This window comes from Zingiber officinale, chromosome 11B (assembly GCF_018446385.1).
Source record: "Zingiber officinale cultivar Zhangliang chromosome 11B, Zo_v1.1, whole genome shotgun sequence".
NCBI classification, from domain to species: Eukaryota; Viridiplantae; Streptophyta; class Magnoliopsida; order Zingiberales; family Zingiberaceae; genus Zingiber; species Zingiber officinale.
In genome coordinates, this window is record NC_056007.1 from 31578134 (window position 1) to 31597820 (window position 19687).

At 40.7% G+C, this 19687-nt stretch overlaps 1 long non-coding RNA gene across 2 annotated transcripts; it reads left to right on the plus strand.

Annotated features, from left to right (window-relative positions):
- Positions 1-359: 359 nt before the first annotated feature.
- Positions 360-7179, plus strand: LOC122033318. 2 transcript variants are annotated; one of them, XR_006126494.1, is made up of 3 exons: positions 360-878; positions 1611-1675; positions 7121-7179. It is a non-coding gene; the product is annotated as an uncharacterized LOC122033318 (long non-coding RNA). The 2 variants fall into 2 exon arrangements; XR_006126493.1 differs by lacking the exon at positions 7121-7179 and adding an exon at positions 2771-3083.
- Positions 7180-19687: the final 12508 nt, after the last annotated feature.

Below are 19687 nucleotides of genomic sequence, written 5' to 3' on the forward strand. Positions count from 1 at the left end.
AGATTTGTTCATAATATTTGGATGGGCTAGTATATGAGTATGCCGATTGTTATTACCCTTAGATGATGATCCCTGAGTTGTGCAATAAATTTGGGGACCAAATTTTTTGTTAGTGGGGGAGAATGTAAAATACGACACCCAAATAATAAATAAATAATAAGTTTATTTGAGAAATAATCTTATTGGATTTTTTGAGAATTTTTAGAAATTTTCTGAGAATTTTTCGGAGCTTGTATGAGAGTTTAAGGGGATGAATTTGTAGACTAAGTGAAAGTCTGTTTGTAATATCCCAATGAATTGGGAGTTGATTGAGGAAATAATCTAGGCTTTAATTGGAAAAGCCCTAAGTTTATTTCTTTTTCCCTATTTCTTCTCATTTGCGCCGATTTCCCATTCTCTTCTTCTCGTGCCCTAGCCATCACCACCACCCGAACTCCTCTTCCTCTCGCCTCTGCCCAACGCCGTCGACGCCGCCCGACGCCGATCGATCGCACACACTACCGTGGGAAGGAGGGAGTTGTGGATCTCTTCATCGCCACTTCTCTCCTTTCTCTCTGTGTCGAGTTCCCGTCTTCCTCGTGATTTCCTCTTCTCCCATGTTTTGCCTGCCGGACGTTGTCATCCCGTCACCATCACCGGTCGTCGTTCACGGTCACCTCGTTGCCACCTCTGTTGGACGTGGATAGCTCGCAACCAGCCGCAACCACTGCTGCTCACCCCAATTTCGGTCAGTGCCCTAGCTCTCCATCGCCGCCCTCTGCCCTAAACCGAGCATGTTTCCTTCCTCTGCACAGGAGCCGCCGGTGGTTTCTTGATAGCCATGAGCGAGGTCATCAAACTGTCGCCAAATGTTGAGAGATATCAGATTTGGCTTGAGGGTAAGTTATTCTTAGTGTTAGAGTTGTGTGGATTTGATTGCATACTCTGCTTGAGATGTTGAGTTTGGTTGTGTGATCGATTATGATAGATGTTGGATTTCTTCGTTTGTTTTGATGTACGTCTATATAATGGTGGGGAATTTTTATACTGGTGTGGTTCTCAATGAGTTCTGGAACTTTGTTTTGGATATGTGATTTGGTGTTTTTTTCTAGGATTTTGTACAGATGGGAGGTTTTGTTTTTGTTCCTGATGAATATTTGGATGATGGGGTAAGCTGTGTGTAGATTATGGTTTTTGTTGCAGGGATTAAGTGTTGTCAATCCGTTTATGAATGGAGATTGGTTATCATGTTGGGGTGGTTAACAATTGATCATGATAGATTTGAAGATTATTTTGATTAATTGGTTATCCATGTTCATGATTGATAGTGGCATGTGTATCATCAATAGTTGGATTGATAGTTCATTCTTATTTGAAGGATAATCAATTATTGTGATAATAGGTAATGGATTAGTTGGATGGCCAATTCATATTTTGATTTGGATAATTGGAGTATGTTAACAAGAATGGTTAACTAATTGAATGAGATTAATTCATAAGGAGATTAGATGTTAAAGAAATGTTGGATCATTAAATGAGATTAAAATATGAATTCTTAATCGGATTAGGATTATGTTTAATTATTTAGTTATGATAAAACTTAGCTATATTGTACATCGTGTGATTTGCAGGATTTTGATCTGAGATGAGACACATCTCGATGTGGGATTGTATTGGCATGATTTTCACAATGAAGGTGGGTACTTCTTGCTTTATCTCTTTAGTACATTGTTCTTAGTGCATGACCTATACCTTTGGATAGTTCCTGTATTTATCTTGACTCCACTCGTATTTTTTCTGCGTTTGATAATTCCACTCAATCTTTGAGCTACTCATTTCTGTATCTATACAGTCTCTTGTTGCTATCTATGATATTTAGTAGATACCAAACACCAGATAGTAGATACTAGATACTGGATATATAGATACCAGATACCATATTTAGTTGCTTTGACTGCTATTTATTCATGTTTCTTATTGAGTATTCTGCCTTCATGTAGTATTCCTATTTCTGTTTATATATATATGATGACTATTGCATTGTTCACATCATGTCATTGCATGCATTGTCGGTGACCTTGGCTCCCTTGTGGTTGAGACGGTCGTTGACCTGGGCCGCACACTCGGCCACTCATGAGTAGTGGTAGCTGGAGAGTGCCACATGTCCTGTCGCGCCCCCCACTCGCACACTCATGGGTAGTGACAGTTGGAGTCACGGGCAGCAAGGACCCCCGTCGCAGACGTAGCTATTCAGCTACTATGTAACTGTCCCCTCGGTCGCTCGAGAGTAGTGGTAGCTAGAGTGGTGTACAGTCTGTCATTGTCCCGACCTCTCGACGATACTGGGGTCATGGTACTAGATGTGTGGCCGAGAGTGACCATTCGTGCATACGTTGTTATTATTTTACCTGTTGATACTAGTGCTTACTTATGCTGCTATTGCTTATTTATGCTGCTGTTGCTTACTTATACTGGTATGCTCACATAGGTTGAGATATATATACCTGAGGTATGTGTTTAGACACTAATTTACTTATTGGTAGTATACCTCACATGATGCTCTTTTAGTTATGAGCAGTACCGTAGCAGGTCTGTACTATTCCTGACCTTACTAACCTAGGATATGGTTCTAGGTATGGACATTTATTATGATATCACTTTAGTATCTGCTATATTCCCTACAAGACTGTACACCTTTATATCTCTAGTTCTTTACTATACTCACGCACTATCTGTCTATTACCTGCTGAGTCTTTATACTCACCACCCCGTAAACTGATTATTTCACCAGGTAGTAGGTAAAGGATTTATGGAGTCACCTGGAGATCTTGTCCGCCAGTCCCGTGTTACACCGAACTACTATCATTAGTGTTTCCGTTCGTATATTTGGTTTTGCACTTGTTCTCGTATTTTTATATTTTATATGGAGTTTGTCTTGTATTTGATGTGTTGATTATGTGTCAAGTCGGGTCGGCTTGCAGTTAGTTGTTCTGGTGTTTTATGTTCCTTATGTTGTGATTTCCACTGTGTTATATTCCAGCCGTGTGAGCTGCATATTAAATTTGCGTGGTTGTGTTATTTATCCAACCGTGGGGGTTGTTATATACTGCTGATGAGTATGTCTATGGTTATATGTACTGTGCTTCATATTGTCACTGGTACAGGAGAGATGTTGTCGAAAGTTTGTCGGTAGGGACTCCTCTAGGGGCGTGTAAAACAATCCATGGTAAAAGCCCCCATGGAATACGATATATCGATCCTCTATAAACTGGTCAATCCAACAATGGTATACAATTATTTCAATTCTTTCTACGTCGATACAAGTCATGTACCCAAACATACCTCCAGGTTATCTAACCAAATAAAAGTAACCCAAAAGTCAGAATCTCTATCAAATAGAGTAAGTTGGTCCCCTACTGATCAAACCAACAAAAGTAAATCATTTCTCTACTGACCAAACTAACTAACGTAAATCGGTACTCTACTGACTGAGTCAACATGAGTATGCAGATACTATACACTACCCAACTAATAATAGTAGAGACTGATATAAGACTCTAACTCTCAACCAACTAGCAGTAATGTAACGCCCAAAAATTTTCAAAATAATTATTAGAAATATCCTAGTATTTTTCTGGAATTTTAGGATATTTTTATGGAATTTTTAGATTAGTGGAAGTAGCAAAAATAAATAGAATAATAAAATAGCCTACGCGGGAATTGAACCCGAGACCTATTGGGTCCTACGGCTTATAGATAGCTCTAGTAACCAAGTGAACCCAGCAGGGCCGTGCTGAAAGGAAAGGGAAACAATTTTATTTAAGTTAGAGTTAGGTGAATTAATTCCTAAATATAAATAGGGATTTAAGTGAGGGTTATTTTTAGTTTCCACCGAGAACTTCCTCTCCCTCAAACCCTCACCACCGCCCACTTCCCCTCCTCTTCCTCTCTCGGCGCACCAAACCTAAGGGTTCTAGGAGCACCTTCCGGCGACGACTCCGACACGAGGACGCTTCCCTTCGCGAAAGGAACACGTAGACGCGAGAGAATCGTCGAGAAGATCGTCTCCACCAGAAAATCTAGCGATTAGAATCGTAAGAAACTACGAACAGAGGTAAGAAACCCCTCACCTGCAGTATAAGTAGCTTTCGTATGAATTGTAAGCTTCAGTTTAGTAATATGTAGACTTTCGGCACAAAGGATGCGAACTAGCGCATACCAAGTGTTCGAATAAATTGTTAGCACAGTTAAAATGCAACTTAGGCATTTTATTAGCTTAGGTAAATGCAATAGAAGCATTTTCACAGCTTATTTAGTCTTGCTATAGCTCTTATAGGACTAGATGTCCAATGGGTGGGCTCCCACAGTCGCCTCTAGGTTCAGACAACCTAGCTCTAGGTTCAGATAACCTAGAAAGAGCAAGACAAGTAATAATTAGCTATGTTCAGTATTTTATTTTCTCAGTGGCACTGTACTGGATTAGATATCCATTGGGTTGGGTTCCCATAGTCGTCCCTGTTGGGTTTTTCGGGCCGCGAAAATCGCGTTTTCGCGTCGCGGAAACCCCGAAAGCCCCAAAGCCAACGGATCCGTGTAAAGAAAAATTTCTAAAACTACGAATACGAGTTTCACACTCCAGATCTACAGTAGATAAGAGTTATATACCTTCGATGCGTGCCCTCGCAATCCCGCAAGTCCAAGGTACGCCGGATCTCGAAGTTGTCAACGTAGACAACTCTCTAGTGATATCCACACGAACAAGATGTGTTCTCTAACACTCAAGGATGGAGAGGAGAGCACCCCAAGTGTGCTAGCACTTTCTAGGGCTCTCGGGTAGGATTTGAAAGGGTAGGATTTGAAAGGAAGAAAAAGAGAGGATGCAAAAGAATCTCTTACACTCAAGAAGTAGTATCCTCCTTTGTGACCTTCACCCTTCCTTTGTGTTGGAACCCACTCAACCACCTTCTCTTTTCATCAAAAGCTCTCGGCAACCACAAGAGAAGAGAAGGAAGAAGCAAGGAAGAAGATGAGACAATTACCACACATCAATACCACTAAATGAAAACCTTCTCATCCTTTAGTGTGGCCGGCCACACACTCATAACTCCCTCATTTAATGTGGCCGACCACATTAAATGGAATGGGAGATGTTGTAACCTCCATGAGGTGACACACCTCATGAGGTGGAGATGATGTGGCAAGGTTAGTCATGCCATGTAGGATGAGTCAACCTTCATGATGTGGCAATGCATCAAGTCAAACTTGATGTTTCAACTTCTATTTGGTCAAGTCAAATTGACCAATTCTCTTTCTTGTTGAGTCAAATCCAACCTTTGATTCAAGTCAATTTCAATTTAATGAATCTCAATTCATTAATATAAATTGACTTAATGAATCAAATTTAAATTAGACTCATTCAACAATTGAATCTAATTGAGTCTAACTCAATAAATCTAATTTGAATCCAATGTTTGGTGCATCATATGAACCTAATCCAATTGGTTCATCATATGAACCTAATCTCCATCAACTTGTTCTTTGTGTGTGACCCAATAGGTTCTTGTAACGTTGGCAATGTTTCTAAACTCCTTTAAAAACATAAGCAATGAGCGGCATCTAGCAATACATCATTGCTGTAACGTCCGAAAATTCTCAAAACTATTTTAGGAATATTCTATGATTTTTCTGGAATTATTAGATATTTTTCCGGAATTTTTCGAGTAGCGGAAGTAACAAAAATTATTAGAAAAGTAAAATGGCTTAAGCGGGAATCGAACCCGGGACCTCTCGGGTCCGCTAAACGTTTAGTTAGCCTTAGTAACCGGTGAACCCAGCAGGGCCGTGCTGAGAGAAAGGAGAATCAAAAATATTTATAATTGAGTTGGGCCAAAATACCCACTTAATATAAATAGGAAAACATAAGTTGGGTTGGTTTTATTTTTTTGTTTCGGCAAAATCTTTTCCACCGAGACCCAACACCACCGCCGCCTCTCCCTTCTTCTCCTTTTCCTCACGCACGGCACACCAAGCCCCAAGGGCCAAGGGAACTTCTTCCGGCGAGATCTTCGATACGAGGACGTTCCCCTTCGCGAGAAGAACACGTAGACGCGAGCGGATCGTCGAGAAGATCATCTCCACCGGAAACCTAGCGATCAGATTTGTAAGGAACTACGCGCAGGATGTAAGAAACCCCTCACCTACAGTATAAGCAGCTCCGTTTGGTTTTATACGCACTAGTTTAGCTATATGTTGTTTTTATCGACGCATAGGGTGAATTTGACACTCCTCGCAGATTTAGGGATTTAGTGAGTACTTCTAGATGGGCCGGACATGTATTCCCTCTTTAGTGGGGGTTCCTAGACGTTGTTGGGTGCCCAGAAGTGGTCTCCCTAATAGAGGGGAGAGTTGGGGCACACTAGGTGTTCGATAAAATATCTAGTTAAGTTAAAATGCAAATTAGGCATTTTAATAGCTCAGTTAAATGCATTAGAAGCATTTAAATCAGTAAATCAGTTTATTTTAGCTTATATGGGACTACGGTCCAATGGGTTGGCTCCCACAGTCGCCTCTAGGTTCAGACAACCTAGTTCTAGGTTCAGATAACCTAGATTCAGCAAAATAGTATTAGGTATTTCAGTATTTTACTTTTCAATGGCACTGTACTGGATTAGATATCCATTGGGTTGGGCTCCCATAGTCGTCCCTAGGTTTAGCTAACCTAGTAAACCCTACTAGATTCGGAACTTGCAATCCCGGGTCTAGTTAGGGATGTGCGCAGCCGGGCCCATCAGCAGCATGTTTAGTATTTTCACTTACTATATGTATATGGTTTTCAACCTTTCACAAATTAGTTCGTGAATTCAGTACAGTCCTAGCAGTAGCTCAGTATTAGCTTAGCTCAGTTTTTAGTATCAGCTTAGTTCTTCATTGATACCATGTGATTGATATCATGTTCAGCTTTAGATATGCCATGATTGTATGCTTATATGCCATGCCATGTTTAGTTTATTCAGTATACTTAGCATATCCTTTCAAACAGCATGATTTAAAATCATATTTGCATCGTATGCATGTTTTAGTGAGGTAGATGGTTTCTTACTAAGCTTTTTAGCTTACAGATACTATTTTCCTTATACTGCAGATACAGGTAAAAGGAAAATGGACTAGCAGTGGAGGCTGGAGGTCAATGCAGATCAAGATGTGTGTGGAAGGAACTGGAATAAAGATCCTAGGGATCTAGTTTTATTTTATTATGCATTAGAACGTGTTCAGTATGCATTAGTACTTATAGCAAGCGTTATCTTATGTTTCTGTTAGTTAGCAAGAGAACAGTTTAAAAACCTTGTTAGTTTTGGTTTCCATATGTTTACATGCCATGAATTAGTATTCTACGCCTTAATCATGTTTAGTATGTTAGCCATTACCTAGTAGAATGTTTCTCTTAGCTTTTATAGTGTGGTGTAATGGCTTTGGCACGCATCGGTGCTGATATCAGGGGCCCGATACGAAATCAGAAACCCCCGATCGGTCGGCAGACCGATCAGTGAGTCTCTGATCGGTCGGTAGACCGATCGGGACCTGGGTTCTGCGAAGAGAACTTCTGCTCGTTCCCGATCGATCCGTGGGTCGATCAGGAGATGGCTCACGAAGATCAAGAGCCACCGATCGGCCTCATCGTTATCGAGGATCACCGGATCGGTCGGCACCGATCCAACAGCCGCATGATTGCAGTGTAGTTTGTGGATCGGTCGGTTGAACGATCCGGAGTTTCCTACCGTGCCAGTATTAGTAGATCGGTCTGTGGATCGATCCGAAGTTTATTATCAGTTGTAAACACCTCCCCTAGCATGTGTACAACTCTTAGGTACACCCAGAACACTAAGTTAAACTTTACAGCATTTAGTTCAGTAAAATTTTAAATTAGCCAGTTTTCATTCCGCATTAATAGTCCAGCACAGCATAACTGTAGCGATCGGCCTCGCAGCCTAGTCAGTAGGAGGCGGGTCGTTACAATTGCTACCCAAGTTACAAGAATGTGTTGATCCAACATCACCTTGTGACTACTAATTGTGACTCTTCACAATATATGACAAGTGTCCTTCTATCCTAGACATCTAGATTGATTAATGTGAGGCATAGACCGTGTCATCCTCTGACCAATCTAAATCTTGAACTCCAAGTAGACTCATTCAATCAAATGAGCTCAATATCTCATATTGACTCATTTGGGTATGACCATACACTTCGTGGTCTCACTCTATCAAGAATATCGATGTCACTCCCGTCATATAGGAGGGATAGATCCCATCTACATCACTCATATCCCTCTGCATAATTCGTTACATACCTAGTAATCGCCTTTATAGTCCACCCAGTTACGGGTGACGTTTGACGAAACCAAAGTACATAACTCCTTATGTAGGGATCCATGGTGACTTCAGGTCTAAGGACTAGTAGTCATACTAATAGCCACATGAGAAAGTATATGACACTCATATAACGATCCATGATACTTTCTCATGGCGGGTCATTCAGTATACATTCTCTAATGCATACCCATGTGTCAACTTGATATCTCTATATCCATGACTTGTGAGATCAAGTCATCGAGTTGACCTACATGCTAGTCTTATTGCATTAACATTGTCCCTGAATGTTAATACTCGACTAGGAATGATTAAGAGTAGTGTTCCCTATATCATCTCACTATCGGTTCAACTAACCGATTGATATAGGTGAGAACCTTCTACTCAAGGACGCTATTATACTTAGTTTATCTGGCACCAATACAAGTAAGTATAATAACCAAAACAAATGCCTTTTATTTACAAGTCCAAAATGCAATCATCAAATGATTGGCTCTAGGACTCTAGCTAACAATCTCCCACTAGCACTAGTGTCAATCAGTGTAGGCTCTAAGCCCCAATGACCTAGTGTGACCATCATGCTTCCTCTGTGCCAAAGCCTTGGTCAAGGGATCTGCGATGTTAGCCTCTGTAGGTACTCTGCAAATCTTCACATCTCCTCTTACGATGATCTCTCGAATGAGATGGAAGCGCCGTAGTATATGTTTGGTCCGCTGGTGTGAGCGAGGTTCCTTCGCCTGTGCTATAGCTCCATTGTTGTCAAAATAGAGCTCAATAGGGTCAGCAATGCTAGGAACCACCCCAAGTTCAGTGATGAACTTGCGAATCCAAACTGCCTCCTTTGCTGCCTCTGATGCAGTAATATACTCGGCCTCTGTCGTAGAATCAGCTACTGTGTTCTGCTTTGAAATCTTCCAGCTCACAGCACCACCATTTATGCTAAACACGAACCCTGACTGCGATCGATAATCATCTTGGTCAGTCTGGAAGCTAGCATCACTGTAACCCTTTACAGCTAGCTCATCATCGCCTCCATATATCAAGAAATATTCTTTAGTCCTTCTTAAGTACTTAAGAATATTCTTGACCGCTATCCAGTGACTTTCACCTGGATCTGACTGGTATCTGCTCGTCATGCTCAAAGCATACGAGACATCAGGTCGAGTACATAGCATGGCGTACATGATCGATCCTATGGATGAAGCATAAGGGATCTGATCCATGCGGTCTCTCTCCTCTCTAGAAGAGGGACCCTGAGTCTTCGAAAGACTCACGCCATGTGACATCGACAAAAATCCCTTCTTGGAGTTCTGCATGGCAAACCGAAAGAGTACCTTGTCAATGTATGTACTCTGACTTAGGTCAAGCAATCTCTTAGATCTATCTCTATAGATTTGTATCCCTAGAATGCGGGATGCCTCACCTAAGTCCTTCATTGAGAAGCAACTCCCTAGACAGGTCTTGACAGACTGAAGCATAGGGATGTCCTTCCCAATAAGTAGTATGTCATCCACATACAATATGAGGAAGACAACTATATCCCCTACAACCTTCTTGTAGACACAAGGCTCATCTTCGTTCTTGATGAAACCAAACTGTTTGATTGCATCATCGAATCGAAGATTCCAACTCCGAGAAGCTTGCTTTAGTCCATAAATGGACCTGTGCAGCTTGCATATGCTCTGGATCTACAAAACTCTCGGGTTGTGTCATATACACATCCTCGAGTAGGTTTCCATTCGAACGCGGTTTGACATCCATCTGCCGGATCTCGTAATCGTGGTAAGTCGCAATAGCAAGCATGATCCGAATGGACTTAAACATCGCTCTTTGGAGAAAAGGTTTCATCATAGTCAATACCATGAATCGCTTGAAACCTTTAGCTACCAAGCGACCCTTATAGATAAGTCTATCCATCGGTCTTTCTCTTAAAGACCCACTTACACCCTATAGGTTTTACCCTTCAGGATCAACCAAAGTCCATACTTGGTTGGTGTACATGGATTCCATTTCGGATCTCATGGCCTCTAGCCATTTCTCGGAATCTGGTCTCATCACAGCTTCTTGATAGGTGGTAGGCTCATCCTCTATGAGCACAATGTTTTCATGGTCAGACAAGAGAAATGAGTATCTCTCAGGCTGACGACGTACCCTATCAGACCTGCGAAGAGGTATGTCTACTTGAACTGGTTGTTATTCCTCAACTCCTTGTGGAACAACATCATCCACAACACTTTGTGGTTCCAGTTCAATTTCCATCGATGCTTCAGTGCTATTGTTCGCATCTTGAACTTCTTCAAGATCAAACGCGCTCCCACTAGTCTTTCTAGAAATAAAGTCCCTTTCTAGAAAGACCCCAGTCTTTGCCACAACTACCTTGTGCTGACTGGGAATGTAGAAGTAATATCCCTTAGTTTCCTTGGGATATCCAATAAAATAGCACTTGTCCGATTTAGGCCCTAACTTGTCTGAGACTTGACGTCGAACGTAAGTCTCACAACTCCAAATTCTCATGAAAGACACCTGGGCATCTCTCCCAATCCATATCCTATATGGTGTCTTTATCACGGCCTTGGATGGAACTCGGTTGAGTATAAAAGCTGCCGTGTCTAAAGCATAGCCCCATAGGTATGTCGGAAGATCTGTGTGACTCATCATCGATCGTACCATATCTAATAGGGTACGATTCCTCCTTTCAGATACACCATTCCACTGTGGTGTTCCAGGAGGAGTGAGTTGGGATAGAATCCCACACTCAGCTAGATAGTCACGTAACTCATGGCTAAGGTATTCTCCACCTCGATCGGATCGAAGTATCTTAATACTCTTGCCAAGCTGGTTCTGTACTTCATTCTTGAATTCTTTGAACTTTTCAAAGGATTCAGATTTATGTGTCATCAAGTACACATAACCATATCTACTGAAGTCATCAGTAAATGTGATGAAGTACTTATAACCGCCTCTAGCAGCGATATTGAAAGGGCCACATACATCACTATGTATGAGTCCTAACAAATCAGTCGCTCTCTCGCTGTGCCCACTAAAGGGAGTCTTGGTTATCTTGCCTCGTAGGCATGACTCGCATATCTCATATGATTCAAAATCAAATGAGTCCAGCAAACCATCCTTATGGAGCTGGGATAAGCGCTTGTCATTTATATGACCTAAGCGACAGTGCTAGAGATAGGTTTGGTTCATGTCATTTGACTTGAACCTCTTGGTATTTACGTTATAGATGGGGCTTTCAAGGTCTAGAATGTAGAGTCCGTTTATCAGAGGTGCACTACAATAGAACATATCGTTTAAATAGACGGAACAACATTTGTTCTTTATTGTAAACGAAAATCCTTTCTTGTCCAAACAAGAAACTGAAATTATGTTCTTAGTCAAGGCAGACACATAACAACAATCATCTAATTCTAGTACAAGCCCAGAGGGTAGAGATAGATGGTAAGTTCCTACAGCTATCTCCATTGCCTACTCGTAGGTCTATCTCACCCTTCGTCAATGCCCTGCTATTTCTCAGTGCTTGTACATTAGTACAAATGTACGAAGCACATCCGGTATCTAATACCCACGATGAAGAAATAGAGAGGTTGACTTCTATAACATGTATACCTGAAGTAGAAATCTTATTCTTCTTCTTAAGATCTTCCAGGTATTCTTTGGAGTTCCTCTTCCAGTGCTTTGCTTGTCCTTGATATAGGTGACAAAGATGTTCAACCATATCGTAAGCGCCCATCAACTCATGTTGCTTCTGAAGCTCAGAGTTCATGGTCGCGAGCATAAGACAAGACACATCTAATGTGTCATCTTGATGCTTCTTGTAAGCATCTCGGTCTGCTCGCGTGGCAGTGGCAGGAGGAGCCTCCGGAATGGGCTGCTCCAGAACGTACAGTTTACGTTCTTGGGTGAGAACTATTCTCAGGTTCCTGTACCAGTCCAGGAAATTTGCTCCGTTGAGCTTGTCCTTCTTAAGGACAGAACGCAGAGAGAAGATGTTTGTGTTTGACGTCATGGCAATTCTACAACAGAAATAAATACAGAAATAAGTATCATATTCTTAATCATTTAATTAGGCCTTTAACTAAATGATGCTCCCACTGAATTCTATAATTCATGTGGGACAAGATCCACATCATACTAACCCTTGAGTTAGCTTTGGCTAATACGCCCAAGTTTTAGTATGATCGGTAGGTAACGATTACCAATTACATCTCTATGCAACTCTTGTTTATAGGATCAAGATCCGCATTGATATTAAAACTCGAGTTAGCTTTGGCTAATACGCCCGAGAGTTAATATATATGTGATTTTGACCTATCTTTCCAACCGTTGGATGAATGCCTATAGTTATATTCGATCCAACCGAGTTAACTAGGAATACTCAATCTAATTGAGTTGTATTCACCCATGCGTTGATAGGCGGGACCAAGATTGTCCCTCCGTACCCAACCAAGATAGTATGTGTTGCTCTGCTTTGGCAGATTCAACAACAACATGCGATCGAGGTAGTGGTAGGTATCACGGCATGGTAGGCATTACGAGTTGACGTGATTTAGATCTAATCTAAACGATGATGCGTATCATATACTCGATAGATCTAATCTAATCGAAGAGTGCATCATGTGCACGACTTAGATCTAATCTAATCGTAAGGCACTAATTAATTACTCAATTAACTAGCATGCATCACATACACACATAACAATTAATTAAATAATTAATCAAATATTTTTGTGACTATGTCATGGCCCTACTACGATCTTCTCAAGCCAATGAGAAGATCGGATGGTCAACCTAAGGTCAACAGCTTCTCAAGCTCCTTCCTTTGACCACCTCGTGTTGCTCGCGCCCTCCTCGTAATTCCGTCTCGAGTGGACCTTCCACCGCTTCAAAATTTACATTACATTTTGAAACTCGAGTTACATTCGAGTCTAAATCTAATTTACAACAAGAATAAAAGAGAAAGGCACGACGCGCAGGTCGCGAAAAAATAAAAACATACAACACGCAGATCACATCACGGCTCGCAGGCCGTATTATGAATTACAACACGAATAATCCAATCGAATTGGGTCTTTGGGCCATGACTATCACAAAAATAATATATAATTCAAAATTATATATTTCTATAATTTTCTGTAATTTTTCTATAATTTTTACAATTTTTACGAGTACAATTTCCCGGCGGTTCTGTTTAGCGGTTTTCGGGCGCAATCGCGGAACGAATCCCCTTGCGGGGCCAGGGGCAGCGCCCCTACCCACAATCTAACCATCGCGAGGGTTCCATTGCATCCCAAAAAGTTTTGGGGCGAAACTTGGCCGTTTTAGAAAAATCTTCCCGGTAGCTGAAGCCTACAAGCGCCGAAACACTTGTGCTTCGCTTCTACGAGAAAATTACCCATAAAAACTATAAAAAACCTAAATTTATAGAATATTACAGAACTGAAAAGTTTTCATAAAACACAAAATAAACTCGTATTCGTCTTTGCACGTGGCTCTGATACCACTGTTGGGTTTTTCGGGCCGCGAAAACCGCGTTTTCGCGTCGCGGAAACCCCGAAAGCCCCAAAGCCAACGGATCCGTGCAAAGAAAAATTTCTAAAACTACGAATACGAGTTTCACACTCCAGATCTACAGTAGATAAGAGTTATATACCTTCGATGCGTGCCCTCGCAATCCCGCAAGTCCAAGGTACGCCGGATCTCGAAGTTGTCAACGTAGACAACTCTCTAGTGATATCCACACGAACAAGATGTGTTCTCTAACACTCAAGGATGGAGAGGAGAGCACCCCAAGTGTGCTAGCACTTTCTAGGGCTCTCGGGTAGGATTTGAAAGGGTAGGATTTGAAAGGAAGAAAAAGAGAGGATGCAAAAGAATCTCTTACACTCAAGAAGTAGTATCCTCCTTTGTGACCTTCACCCTTCCTTTGTGTTGGAACCCACTCAACCACCTTCTCTTTTCATCAAAAGCTCTCGGCAACCACAAGAGAAGAGAAGGAAGAAGCAAGGAATAAGATGAGACAATTACCACACATCAATACCACTAAATGAAAACCTTCTCATCCTTTAGTGTGGCCGGCCACACACTCATAACTCCCTCATTTAATGTGGCCGGCCACATTAAATGGAATGGGAGATGTTGTAACCTCCATGAGGTGGCACACCTCATGAGGTGGAGATGATGTGGCAAGGTTAGTCATGCCATGTAGGATGAGTCAACCTTCATGATGTGGCAATGCATCAAGTCAAACTTGATGTTTCAACTTCCATTTGGTCAAGTCAAATTGACCAATTCTCTTCCTTGTTGAGTCAAATCCAACCTTTGATTCAAGTCAATTTCAATTTAATGAATCTCAATTCATTAATATAAATTGACTTAATGAATCAAATTTAAATTAGACTCATTCAACAATTGAATCTAATTGAGTCTAACTCAATAAGTCTAATTTGAATCCAATCTTTGGTGCATCATATGAACCTAATCCAATTGGTTCATCATATGAACCTAATCTCCATCCACTTGTTCTTTGTGTGTGACCCAATAGGTTCTTGTAACGTTGGCAATGTTTCTAAACTCCTTTAAAAACATAAGCAATGAGCGGCATCTAGCAATACATCATTGCTACCCAAGTTACAAGAATGTTGAGATCCAACATCACCTTGTGACTACTAATTGTGACTCCTCACAATATATGACAAGTGTCCTTCTATCCTAGACATCTAGATTGATCAATGTGAGGCATAGATCGTGTCATCCTCTGACCAATCTAAATCTTGAACTCCAAGTAGACTCACTCAATCAAATGAGCTCAATATCTCATATTGACTCATTTAAGTATGGTCATACACTTCGTGGTCTCACTCTATCAAGAATATCGATGTCACTCCCGTCATATAGGAGGGATAGATCCCATCTACATCACTCACATCCCTCTGCATAATTCGTTACATACCCAGTAATCGCCTTTATAGTCCACCCAGTTACGGGTGACGTTTGACGAAACCAAAGTACATAACTCCTTATGTAGGGATCCATGGTGACTTCAGGTCTAAGGACTAGTAGTCATACTAATAGCCACATGAGAAAGTATATGACACTCATATAACGATCCATGATACTTTCTCATGGCGGGTCATTCAGTATACATTCTCTAATGCATACCCATGTGTTAACTTGATATCTCTATATCCATGACTTGTGAGATCAAGTCATCGAGTTAACCTACATGCTAATCTTATTGCATTAACATTGTCCCTGAATGTTAATACTCGACTAGGAATGATTAAGAGTAGTGTTCCCTATATCATCTCACTATCAGTTCAACTAACCTATTGATATAGGTGAGAACCTTCTACTCAAGGACGCTATTATACTTAGTTTATCTGGCATCAATACAAGTAAGTATAATAACCAAAACAAATGCCTTTTATTTATATAGAATATGATACAACAAGTCCAAAATACAATCATCAAATGATTGGCTCTAGGACTCTAGCTAACAGTCCCTAGGTTCAGCTAACCTAGTAACCCTACTAGATTCAGAATTTGCAACCCCGGGTTTAGTTAGGGATGCGCGCACAGCAAGTACAGTTGCCAGGCCCAAACAGCAACATGATTATGTATTTTAATCTATTATGAATATAGTTTTCAAACATCACAAAATAGTTATGTGAACTCAGTACAGCTTCAGCATCAGATTAGTATTAGCTTAGCTCAGTTTTATATCGGTGTAGCTTCCGGTTGATACAGCAGGATAGTTTATGATTAGCTCTATTGTTATTATCAGCTTTGCTTTTATGTGTTGTATGCCATGCCATGCTTAGCATATTCAATATGTATTTCAAATAGCATGTTTTAAAAACATAAATTGCATCGTATGCATGTTTTGTGAGGTAGATGGTTTCTTACTAAGCGTAAAGCTTACATACTCTTTCCTTATACTGCAGATAAAGGTAAAGGAAAGATGGACTAGCGGAGGCTGGAGGGCAATGCGATGAAGATGTGTGTGGATGGAACTTGGAATAAAGACCTTGGAGAAGCTAGAAATACATCTGAAACTTTAGCATTTTATTGAGTTGATACTTTCTTTATTTTTAGTTATTTTAATGTTATGAATCATGAAAGACCTGTTCAGATTATTAGTGTTCATGCTTAGAATGTCAGTTAGTGTTATTAGAATATTTCCCAGTCATCTTAGAACTTGTGTGTGTGATTGAGGCACGAAACAGTGCTGAAATCAGACTTCTAGTACGAAATTAGAAACCCCAATCGATCGGCTAATAGATTGGAGGCTTCTCAATCGATCAGCCGATCGATTGAGAAGTTCGTACCGCGAACAGTAAGCTCCTGGATCGATCAGCCGATCGATCCGGATGCCTTCTGTCGCGAACAGAAAGCCCTGGGATCGATCACTGGATCGATTGGCTAGTCTGGATCGATCAGCCGATCGATCCAGAATATTGCCCCGAGCACAGTAGCGTGCTGAATCGATCACTGGATCGATCCAACCTGAGTTCCGCATACAGTAGCCACCTGGATCGATCAATGGATCGATCAAGCCATTCCAATCGATCCGTGGATCGATTGGGAGGCCTGATTTCAGTAAGAAACTCTTAGTTAAGTTCCTTGACCATTGGGGGATGTAATATATGTCATGAATGGTTTAGATCACACCCCTTAGCACATATAGAATCAAGAAATGATAATAGTTAGCAAAATTTTAATTTGTACAGCTTCCGTACCTAGACTCAGTGATGGTCATGGAATAGTTAGCACAACATATTGTGGCGGTCCTGCCTTACAGCTTAGCCAGTAGAAGGCGGGTCGTTACAAGTAATAGAAAATAGTAATACCGGTGGTATGGTACAAGGAATCCCCTGAGATTGTAATCCCTGATCTCCAACAGGGTCTAATAAACCTAAACAGTGCCTAACTGACACATGTCATACATGCTACAACCAACTAGACAAGTACCAATAGAAGAGTACCAACACATGTCATAATTATCATAGACAACTATACATATACTAACAAAAATATATAATAACAGTATATAAACATACCTCCTATAGCTTGGAGATGTCCTATCGTAGCCTGGTCCCAAAACATCAAAAAGTCACATCAAGAAAATCAAAACACAAAAACTAAAACACAAGAAAGATGCCTCATAAACCTATGGTTCTAATACTAATAAATTGTCACGCTCTAGAGGTGTCCCTGCCCGACAAATGGACAACATCTCTCCTGTAACTGTGATAATATGAAACATATATACAATGCCACAAGACTATTCACAAGCTATATCAACAACCCACATGGTTGGAACATATACAACCGCACAGTTATATACACAGCCCATTCGGTTGGAACAAAATGATCACAACCACATAGTTGTATAATAAGTATCCCACACGGTTGTACTAAAAACACAACAGAAAATGAAAGGAAAGCCCATACAAACCAAAAATATACAATGCATGTCGGCACAGCTTAAATACAACAAAATACCATAACGATAAAATAATCATATGGCTAAACACCAGTACAATACCAATACCATAAAGAAAACATGTAAGAAGACAAGAGAAAAGTAAAGACTGTCTTCTGATGTGATGTGAGACTGATATACAGGATACTCCAAGTGACTCCACAATCAGCTACCAACTACATGAGGAAAAAGATAATACATAAATACAGTGGTGAGTGCGGGTCACTCAGCAGATAATAGATAAGATAGTGCATGGTCTATATAAAATATATAGATCAAAGTACACAGTCTCATCAGGGAAATAAGAACATGATCATAAACCGACATAATGAATGTACATACCTAATTTAGATCCAACACATAATATCATGATCATAATGTCATTATAAATGAACCTACCTAATTTGGAAATAACATATAAGGTCAAGAATGTAAATGACATAATAAATACACATACCAAATCTGGAATCGACACACTAGATAATGATCAGTAAACTCACCAGGGATCAACAATAGATCTACTTATAACACCTGAGTAATATCACCGACATCATATACATGTATAATAAATGAGATGTATGAAGCATGACAACCATATGCAGCAATCATAGCTCAAACAAGTACAATATATCACAATAACATGTTGCAAGTATCTACTAGACATATATGTAAATATATCTCCATAGATGTGTTGGACCTCGTGGTTATTTTGATGTGATCAACCAAGTTAGGTTAGGTCTTATTTTATTTTGATCCCTGTGTCTAAGTTTGTAGAAGCTTAGGAGCTTAGGAGCATAGGAAGTCGAGCAGAAGACGCAGCTAGCAAGAAGGATGTCACGGGAAGGGAGACGACGGGCTCGGTGCATCCGAGAGATGAAAGGGCTGCAAAAGAGTATATCGATGGACGAGAAGAACGTACGTGGTGTTCGAGGGATAAGAAGTTGGAGTGGAAGTTTGCTCAAGGAGAAGACCAGAAATTGAATTTGGGTGAGCCCTATTTCAGTGGCTGAAATCACCCAAGGGATCGCAGCAGCAAAGGGAAATGGAGCTACAAGTGCTGCTGGAGGCGCCTTCAAAGGTTGTTGAAGACGCCTCCACTCCTTTTGTGGAAGGCGCCTTCCATGGCTGGAAGACGCCTTCAATAAACAGTGCAAAGGTGCCTTCCAAGGCTATGGAGGGCACCTTCGGCCAGTCAAACTAGCCATTTCCAAGGCTCTTACACTCAAGAAGTAGTATCCTCCTTTGTGACCTTCACCCTTCCTTTGTGTTGGAACCCACTCAACCACCTTCTCTTTTCATCAAAAGCTCTCGGCAACCACAAGAGAAGAGAAGGAAGAAGCAAGGAATAAGATGAGACAATTACCACACATCAATACCACTAAATGAAAACCTTCTCATCCTTTAGTGTGGCCGGCCACACACTCATAACTCCCTCATTTAATGTGGCCGGCCACATTAAATGGAATGGGAGATGTTGTAACCTCCATGAGGTGGCACACCTCATGAGGTGGAGATGATGTGGCAAGGTTAGTCATGCCATGTAGGATGAGTCAACCTTCATGATGTGGCAATGCATCAAGTCAAACTTGATGTTTCAACTTCCATTTGGTCAAGTCAAATTGACCAATTCTCTTCCTTGTTGAGTCAAATCCAACCTTTGATTCAAGTCAATTTCAATTTAATGAATCTCAATTCATTAATATAAATTGACTTAATGAATCAAATTTAAATTAGACTCATTCAACAATTGAATCTAATTGAGTCTAACTCAATAAGTCTAATTTGAATCCAATCTTTGGTGCATCATATGAACCTAATCCAATTGGTTCATCATATGAACCTAATC